We start from the raw sequence: 10227 nt of genomic DNA on the forward strand, positions 1-10227 counted from the left end.
AGCCTGCTCATTTGAAGCAATTCTACTCTGAAGCAGGTATTTTAGAAGACATGGTAGCATTGACCTTGCAAGTGTGCAGCCTGATTTTTCCTATTATGTGTGTGGTGGAGCTTTGGGGTAGATCCAAACCATTGTTTTTGTTTTTTGTTTTTTTTTTCTTCTTCTTCTTTCCTGAGGCAGGAATTTCTACCACCTTCCTACTCACTTCCAGCATGAAGCCCAACATTGATCCACCCATCATGGGGGTTTAGTCTTCATCTGTTTATATGTTGTGACTACTGGAGGAGAGAATAAGGATTATTTTATTCCACTGTATAGGTTTTTTAATAAATTTGTTATCCCTACATAGGAAACAAGTTACCCTCTCCAGCTATAGTAGATATAAGATACTTTTATTCCCACTTGAATAATATGTCTATTAAATGAAATTCTAATTAGATAGAATTCATTAGAGAGGAGGAGTAATTAATTAGGTTCCCCTGGACCTCCTATAGTATAGAAATTAATTAAGAAACAAATTTTAAAATGCTTTTATGCATTTTCAAAATGGTATTATCACCTTAAATAAATTACTTTCTATGCTGTAGCCTCTTTACTGTTGTACCTATAGTAGAACTAAACAGCTAGACACTCAGTTTCTAAATACCTTTTAGTTTAATCTTCCTGACATATCAAAAACTATCTCCCCATAAGATACGTATTGTTTCTCCTCAAATTTATATATTGTATATTTTATTGCTATTGTACAACTGTATTAAATATGCATTTGTGTGTTCTTTCTTTCTCACTGTGTAAGCTAAATTCAAAAATATGTCTGTCAAATATTTTGTATAATAATCAACAGAGGACTATAGTACTCATATTGATTTAAGTGTTGATGTTGCACAATGATGACAAGAATCTCTTGTAAAAAAATATGGGCTATGGAGTGAGCAACATGCATTTTAGTTCTGCCTTGTCACTGAATACACCTATGCAATTAGACCAATTACCTACCTTTTGGCACCTAATTATACTTCTGTTACCTGGAGTTTATAATCATTACTTTACCACCATGTGTATCTGTCTGCTGGCACCATGTGTATCTGTCTTGAAAAAACATTGTATCCTGCTTTAGGATTCCAATAATTGTCTTAACTTGTCAAAAGCAAATGTCTGCTTCTTTTAGATAATGAAAATGAAAATCTATTCTGTGAACATTTTACAGTGTTATAATCTAGGATCATTTTACACCAACACGTTCAGCATTTTGTCTGTATGGCAATTAATGTTATAATTGGATTTAAGAAATGCATTTATTTTTTTCTCTACACAAATAACTAACTGAAAGATGAAAAGTACATAAATTGCAAGAGAATGATGGATTCAGCACAATATCTTCTCTAAAGTTATCACTTACCATATGGCAATCAGATTACGAATGGAATCACTACACAAAAGTTCTTGAGAGGAAACTATATGTCCCTTCAAATTCTTTTTGCAAGTAGTTTTAAGGATCAGTTATGAAGAAATCATCCACATATGGCTTTATTTAGTATTACAGGATATTTATTACAACAATTTTAACTTCACAGGAGGTATGAAGTGATGATTAGATAAATTTACAGGTACACATACATACACATGCAATAGAGACATTGAGTGACTGTAGTTATTTCTTACGAGGTCACAAGATTTTATGTTTAGTGACATTATAACCATTTTTTAATATCAAATTCATACATGTTGGTTGTACAAAAATACAAAAAACAATTATGATAATCTACACTTGATCTTAGCCAAAAGGCCGAGAAGCGATAAAAATTATGATAATCTGATTAAACCAAGAAAAATATACTCCTACACACAATATATAACATATGCACAAATGGCAATGAGATGCATACTACTTTTTAAAGTCTGCAATAAACCAATAAAAGTAAAATGTGATTTTGTTAAATTTAATTATTTTGAAACACTGATTTATGAGATTTTTATTGTTTAAAAAAACAGAGTTAAACTCATGTTGCTTATCATAATAATAATATAATTTTCTTATTGAGTTAGATAATGATCTTGAGGAGACAATTAGTGGGTACCTATGTTCTTAAAACATCATAAAATATATAAATTCCATGTAAAGCAAGTCTTGGCTCTGATAAATTGACCATTAAAAAGAGGAGAGCAATGAGGAAGTGTTCCGTGTTTTGGGGGAAGTAAGGAGATAGCAGGAATTAGGATAGAATTTACTATGAGTACTTATTATGGAGGGTATGGAGTGGAGAAGAGGGGGATTGTTTCAATTCTATTATATCAGTATATGTCGGTGTATTTGGAAGGGCTCGTGTGTTACAAAGAAGTAGGAAGTATATATTTGGTTGAGGTTATGCAATACCTATAATTTTTCTTTTTTTTATTATTATTATGCTTTAAGTTCTAGGGTACATGTACATAATGTGCAGGTTTGTTACATATGTACACTTGGCCATGTTGGTGTGCTGCACCCATCAACACGTCAGCACCCATCAACTCGTCATTTACATCAGGTATAACTCCCAGTGCAATCCCTCCCCTGCCCCTCCCCATAATAGGCCCCAGTGTGTGATGTTCCCCTTCCAGAGTCCAAGTGATCTCATTGTTCAGTTCCCACCTATAAGTGGGAATATGCGACGTTTGGCTTTCTGTTCTTTCGATGGTTTGCTGAGAATGATGGTTTCCAGCTGCATCCATGTCCCTACAAAGGACACAAACTCATCCTTTTGTATGGCTGCATAGTATTCCATGGTGTATATGTGCCACATTTTCTTAATCCAGTCTGTCACTGATGGACATTTGGGTTGATTCCAAGTCTTTGCTATTGTGAATAGTGCCACAATAAACATACATGTGCATGTGTCTTTATAGCAGCATGATTTATAATCCTTTGGGTATATACCCAGTAATGGGATGGCTGGGTCATATGGTACTTCTAGTTCCAGTTCCTTGAGGAATCGCCGTACTGTTTTCCAGAATGGTTGAACTAGTTTACAATCCCACCAACAGTGTAAAAGTGTTCCTATTTCTCCACATCCTCTCCAGCACCTGTTGTTTCCTGACTTTTTAATGATTGCCATTCTAATTGGAGTGAGATGGTATCTCATTGTAGTTTTGATTTGCATTTCTCTGATGGCCAGTGATGATGAGCATTTTTTCATGTGTGTGTTGGCTGTATGAATGTCTTCTTTTGAGAAATGTCTGTTCATATCCCTTGCCCACTTCTTGATGGGGTTGTTTGTTTTTTTCTTGTAGATTTGTTTGAGTTCTTTGTCGGTTCTGGATATTAGCCCTTTGTCAGATGAGTAGATTGCAAAAATTTTCTCCCATTCTGTAGGTTGCCTGTTCACTCTGATGGTAGTTTCTTTTGCTGTGCAGAGGCTCTTTAGTTTAATTAGATCCCATTTGTCAATTTTGGCTTTCGTTGCCATTGCTTTTGCTGTTTTAGACATGAAGTCTTTGCCCATGCCTATGTCCTGAATGGTATTACCTAGGTTATCTTCTATGGTTTTTATGGTATTAGGTCTAACATTTAAGTCTCTAATCCATCGTGAATTAATTTTCGTATAAGGCGTAAGGAAAGGATCCAGTTTCAGCTTTCTACTTATGGCTAGCTAATTTTCCCAGCACCATTTATTAAATAGGGAATCTTTTCCCCATTTCTTGTTTTACTCAGGTTTGTCAAAGATCAGATGGCTGTAGATGTGTGGTATTATTTCTGAGGGCTCTGTTCTGTTCCATTGGTCTATATCTCTGTTTTGGTACCACCATGCTGTTTTGGTTACTGTAGCCTTGTAGTATAGTCTGAAGTCAGGTAGCGTGATGCCTCCAGCTTTGTTCTTTTGACTTAGGATTGTCTTGGCAACGTGGGCTCTTTTTGGTTCCATATGAACTTTAAAGCAGTTTTTTCCAATTCTGTGAAGAAACTCATTGGTAGCTTGATGGGAATAGCATTGAATCTATAAATTACCATGGACAGTATGGCCATTTTCATGATATTGATTCTTCCTATCCATGAGCATGGTATGTTCTTCCATTTGTTTGTGTCCTCTTTTATTTCACTGAGCAGTGGTTTGTAGTTCTCCTTGAAGAGGTCCTTTACATCCCTTCTAAGTTGGATTCCTAGGTATTTTATTCTCTTTGAAGCACTTGTGAATGGAAGTTCATTCATGATTTGGCTCTCTGTTTGTCTGTTACTGGTGTATAAGAATGTTTGTGATTTTTGCACATTGATTTTGTCTCCTGAGACTTTGCTGAAGTTGCTTATCAGCTTAAGGAGATTTTGGGCTGAGATGATGGGTTTTTCTAAATATACAATCATGTCATCTGCAAACAGGGACAATTTGACTTCTTCTTTTCCTAACTGAATACACTTGATTTCTTTCTCTTGCCTGATTGTCCTAGCCAGAACTTCCAACGCTATGTTGAATAGGAGTGGTGAGAGAGGCCATTCCTGTGTTGTGCCAGTTTTCAAAGGGAATGCTTCCAGTTTTTGCCCATTCAGTATGATATTGGCTGTGGGTTTGTCATAAATAGCTCTTATTATTTTGAGATACGTTCCATTAATACCGAATTTATTGAGAGTTTTTTAGCATGAAGGGCTGTTGAATTTTGTCAAAGGCCTTTTCTGCATCAGTTGAGACAATCATGTGGTTTTTGTCTTTGGTTCTGTTTATATACTGGATTATGTTTATTGATTTGCATATATTGAATCAGCCTTGCATCCCAGGGATGAAGCCCACTTGATCATGGTGGATAAGCTTTTTGATGTGCTGCTGGATTCGGTTTGCCAGTATTTTATTGAGGATTTTTGCATTGATGTTCATCAGGGATATTGGTCTAAAATTCTCTTTTTTTGTTGTATCTCTGCCAGGCTTTGGTATCAGGATGATGTTGGCCTCATAAAATGAGTTAGGGAGGATTCCCTCTTTTTCTATTGATTGGAATAGCTTCAGAAGGAATGGTACCAGCTCCTCCTTGTACCACTAGTAGAATTCAGCTGTGAATCCATCTGGTCCTGGACTTTTTTTGGTTGGTAGGCTATTAATTATTGCCTCAATTTCAGAGCCTGCTATTGGTCTATTCAGGGATTCAACTTCTTCCTGGTTTAGTCTTGGGAGCGTGTAAGTGTCCAGGAAATTATCCATTTCTTCTAGATTTTCAAGTTTATTTGTGTAGAAGTGTTTATAGTATTCTCTGTTGGTAGTTTGTATTTCTGTGGGGTCAGTGGTGATATCCCCTTTATCATTTTTTATTGCATCTATTTGATTCTTCTCTCTTTTCTTCTTTATTAGTCTTGCTAGCGGTCTATCAATTTTGTTGATCTTTTCCAAAAACCAACTCCTGGATTCATTGATTTTTTTGGAGGGTTTTTTGTGTCTCTATCTCCTTCAGTTCTGTTCTGATCTTAGTTATTTCTTGCCTTCTGCTAGCTTTTGAATGTGTTTGCTCTTGCTTCTCTAGTTCTTTTAATTGTGATGTTAGGGTGTCAATTTTAGATATTTCCAGTTTTCCCTTGTGGGCATTTAGTGCTATAAATTTCCCTCTACACACTGCTTTAAATGTGTCCCAGAGATTCTAGCATGTTGTTTCTTTGTTCTCATTGGTTTCAAAGAACATCTTTATATCTGCCTTCATTTTATTATGTACCCAGTAGTCATTCAGGTTCAGGTTTTTCAGTTTCCATGTAGTTGAGCAGTTTTGATTGAGTTTCTTAGTCCTGAGTTCTAGTTTGATTGCACTGTGGTCTGAGAGACAGTTTGTTATAATTTCTGTTCTTGTACATTTGCTGAGGAGTGCTTTACTTCCAATTATGTGGTCAATTTTGGAATAAGTGTGATGTGGTGCTGAGAAGAATGTATATTCTTTTGATTTGGGGTGGAGAGTTCTGTAGATGTCTATTTGGTCTGCTTGGTGCAGAGATGAGTTCAATTCCTGGATATCCTTGTTAACTTTCTGTCTCGTCGATCTGGCTAATGTTGACAGTGGGATGTTGAAGTCTCCCATTATTATTGTATGGGAGTCTAAGTCTCTTTGTAAGTCTCTAAGGACTTGCTTTATGAATCTGGGTGCTCCTGTATTGGGTGCATATATATTTAGGATAGTTAGCTCTTCCTGTTGAATTGATCTCTTTACCATTATGCCTTCTTTGTCCCTTTTGATCTTTGATGGTTTAAAGTCTGTTTTATCAGAGACTAGTATTGCAACCCCTGCTTTTTTGTTGTTGTTGTTCTCCATTTGCTTTGTAGATCTTCCTCCATCCCTTTATTTTGAGACTATATGTGTCTCTGCATGTGAGATGTGTCTCCTGAATACAGCAAACTGATGAGTCTTGACTCTTTATCCAGTTTGCCAGTCTGTGTCTTTTAATTGGACCATTTAGTCCATTTACACTTAAGGTTAATATTTTTATGTGTGAACTTGATCCTGTCATTATGATATTAACTGGTTATTTTGCTCGTTAGTTGATGCAGTTTCTTCCTAGCATCGATGGTCTTTACATTTTAGCATGTTTTTGCAATGGCTGGTACTGGTTGTTCCTTTCCATGTTTAGTGCTTCCTTTAGAGTCTCTTGTAAGGCAGGCCTGGTGGTGACAAAATCTCTAAGCATTTGCTTATCTGTAAAGGATTTTATTTCTCCTTCACTTATGAAACATAGTTTGGCTGGATATGAAATTCTGGGTTGAAAATTCTTTTCTTTAAGAATGTTGAATATGGGCCCCCACTCTCTTCTGGCTTGTAGAGTTTCTGCCAAGATATCTGCTGTTAGTCTGATGGGCTTCCCTTTGTGGGTAACCCGACCTTTCTCTCTGGCTGCCCTTAACAGTTTTTCCTTCATTTCAACTTTGGTGAATCTGACAATTATATGTCTTGGAGTTGCTCTTCTCCAGGAGTATCTTTGTGGCGTTCTCTGTATTTCCTGAATTTGAATGTTGGCCTGCCTTACTAGGTTGGGGAAGTTCTCCTGGTTGACATCCCAAAGAGTGTTTTCCAACTTAGTTCCATTTCCCCCCTCACTTTCAGGCACCTCAATCAGACGTAGATTTGGTCTTTTCACAGAATCCCATACTTCTTGAAGGATTTGTTCATTTCTTTTTCCTCTTTTTTCTTTAGACTTCTCTTCTCACTTCATTTCATTCATTTGATCCTCGATCGCTGATACTCTTTCTTCCAGTTGATCGAGACTGTTACTGAAGCTTGTGCATTTGTCACGTATTTCTCGTGTCATGGTTTTTATCTCTGTCAGTTCGTTTATGGCTTTCTCTGCATTGATTATTCTAGTTATCCATTCTTCCATTCTTTTTTCAAGATTTTTAATTTCTTTGCGCTGGATACGTAATTCCTCCTTTAGCTCTGAGAAGTTTGATGGACTAAAGCCTTCTTCTCTCAACTCATCAAAGTCATTCTCCATCCAGCTTTGATCCATTGCTGGCAATGAGCTGTGTTCCTTTGGAGGGAGAGATGCGCTCTTATTTTTTGAATTTCTAGTTTTTCTGTCCTGCTTTTTCCCCATCTTTGTGGTTTTATCTGCCTTTGGTCTTTGATGATGGTGACGTACTCATGGGGTTTTTGTGTGGGTATACTTCCTGTTTGTTAGTTTTCCTTCTAACGGTCAGGACCCTCAGCTGTAGATCTGTTGGAGATTGCTTGAGGTCCACTCTAGACCCTGTTTGCCTTGGTATCAGCATCAGAGGCTGCAGAAGATAGAATATTGCTGAAGAGCAAGTGTACCTGTCTGATTCTTGCTTTGGAAGCTTCGTCTCAGGGGTGTACCCCACTGTGTGAAGTGTGGGGTATTGGTCTGCCCCTAGTGGGGGATGTCTCCCAGTTAGGCTACTCAGGGGTCAGGGACCCACTTGAGCAGGCAGTCTGTCCGTTCTCAGATCTCAACCTCTGTGTTGGGAGATCCACTGCTCTCTTCAAAGCTGTCAGACAGGGTCGTTTGCATCTGAAGACGTTTCTGCTGCTTTTTTTGTTGTTGTTGTTTAGCTGTGCCTTGTCCCCAGAGGTGGAGTCTACAGAGACAGGCAGGCCTCCTTGAGCTGGTGTGGGCTCCACCCAGTTGGAGCTTCCCAGCGGCTTTGTTTACCTACTTAAGCCTCAGTAATGGTGGGCGCCCCTCCCCCAGCCTCGCTGCTGCCTTGCAGTTAGATCGCAGACTGCTGTGCTAGCAATGAGGGAGGCTCCGCGGGCAGGCGTGGGACCCTCGCGGCCAGGTGTGGGATATAATCTCCTGGTGTGCCGTTTGCTAAGACCCTTGTTAAAGCACAGCATTGGGGTGGGAGTTACCCGATTTTCCAAGTGTTGTGTGTCTCAGTTCTCCTGGCTAGGAAAAGGCATTCCCTTCCCCCTTGTGCTTCCCAGGTAAGGCGATGCCTCACCCTGCTTCAGCTCTCGCTGGTCGGGCTGCAGCCGCTGACCAGCACCGATTGTCTGGCACTCCCTAGTGAGATGAACTCAGTACCTCAGTTGAAAATGCAGAAATCACCCATCTTCTGTGTCACTTGTGCTGGGAACTGGAGACTGGAGCTGTTCCTATTCGGCCATCTTGCTCCACCCCCCAGCCCTATAATTTTTAAGACATTTGGATGATTAGATATTTAGGGGTGTGTGTGTGATATTTTTAGAGACAGGGTCTCTGTGTGTTGCCCTGGGCTGCAGTGATCCTCCTGCCTCAGCTTTCTGAGTGGCTGGGACTACAGGCATGCACCACCACACCCGGCTAAGTATGTAGGTTTTAATGTGGGGGTGGTGTGTGGCAGTATGCTAACATTCAGAATTTAAATTAGGCTTCCTTAAGAATCTACCCATCTACAATAGCCAGGAAGGAAATAGGAAAAGACTCACTAGGGAGAAACCAGGTGACTCTTACACTTTGAATTCAAACTTTAAAATTTCTAAATTGCTGTCTTTTAAATATTGCTAAAAGCTAAAATCTATCAAAACATTTTCTTGTTGTCAGGCAAGGGATTAGGGCCTTATGACTCTGAAGTGTGATAGACCATATCTCAGCATAATCTATAGGGGAAGAAAGAGTGGACCTTGAAATTTTGATTTCTCAAACTTCAAAACTCTATTTGAAAGCCTTGCTAATAACATATCAAACAGTTATTCAGAAGTGTTAATTTGTGTGGTAAAATAATAAGTTCATATTATATTTGTAAACTTTCATTATTATTTTTCTATAAAGAAACACTGATTGGAGGAGTGAAATTCTTCTTTGGCAAACATTTGCCATCTCTCTAGAGCAAGAGAGAGGTTTATCTCTTGTCCTTGATAAACAAATTAAACCATTATTTTGATTAATCATTATAAACATGGATATAGTGGGTAATAAAATTCTAAATGTACTTGAATTTCTAAAACAAATTAAGCAAATTCAAAGAAACTTTGGGTTAATGGAACATGTATTTGTGCTATTAAGGAATACAATTCACTTTCCCTTGCCATTAGTTGGAAGTTAATAAATGAATTAGTTCAATAAACATATACTAGGCGCATATGATTTGACACAATAAACATGGCCTTGACAATAGAATAGTAAAGAAAATATATACTTTTCATCCTCATAGTCCTTACAATTTAGTGGAGAATGAGAATGATTAGTCTATTGCAATTATTTTTAAGAAAATAGTTTTAGAAAGGAAATTAACAGATGGACTGTGTTAGAAAATAAAGATTGGGGCTCTAGTATTCTATCTTGATAAAATGAGAAGGTAATATTCTACAGGGCTCTCTTGGTCACTATTTATGGTATTGATTGCCAGGTTTTTATATAACTTCTATTCCTCATTGTTTTAGCTCCTTTTTGTATTCTACTTTGCTTGGCTGGAAAATAACTTTAGTTTTCCATAATGGTATACAGCCCTAATGATGTATGAGCCCTTTCTCATATAAGAATACCTTTCTATCTGCTTTCTAAAAATAACAGCAATTATTACAACAAAAACAGACTTTATGAATTTGCTGGGAATAAAATAATTGTTTGATAACATTTTCCAAATAATAATAATAATAATAATAATAATAATAGAGTGAAAGCTCTTTCCATTACTGAGATATTTATTATAATTTATGTGTTGGAGGCAGGCAAATTTTGAATTATTGAAGAAAATCTCCTCTATCACTGAAAACTTACAGGCTATGTTCCTCATTCTTATGGCTCAATACTTTGCCTCTATAGTTCTATGTACCAGACTGTACTGGACACCCTTA

General features: G+C 37.5%; 1 pseudogene; it reads right to left on the reverse strand.

Annotated features, from left to right (window-relative positions):
• Positions 1–1660: 1660 nt before the first annotated feature.
• Positions 1661–1798, reverse strand: LOC126957832 (uncharacterized; annotated as a pseudogene).
• Positions 1799–10227: the final 8429 nt, after the last annotated feature.

This window comes from Macaca thibetana, chromosome 6 (genome assembly GCF_024542745.1).
Source record: "Macaca thibetana thibetana isolate TM-01 chromosome 6, ASM2454274v1, whole genome shotgun sequence".
NCBI lineage: Eukaryota > Metazoa > Chordata > Mammalia > Primates > Cercopithecidae > Macaca > Macaca thibetana.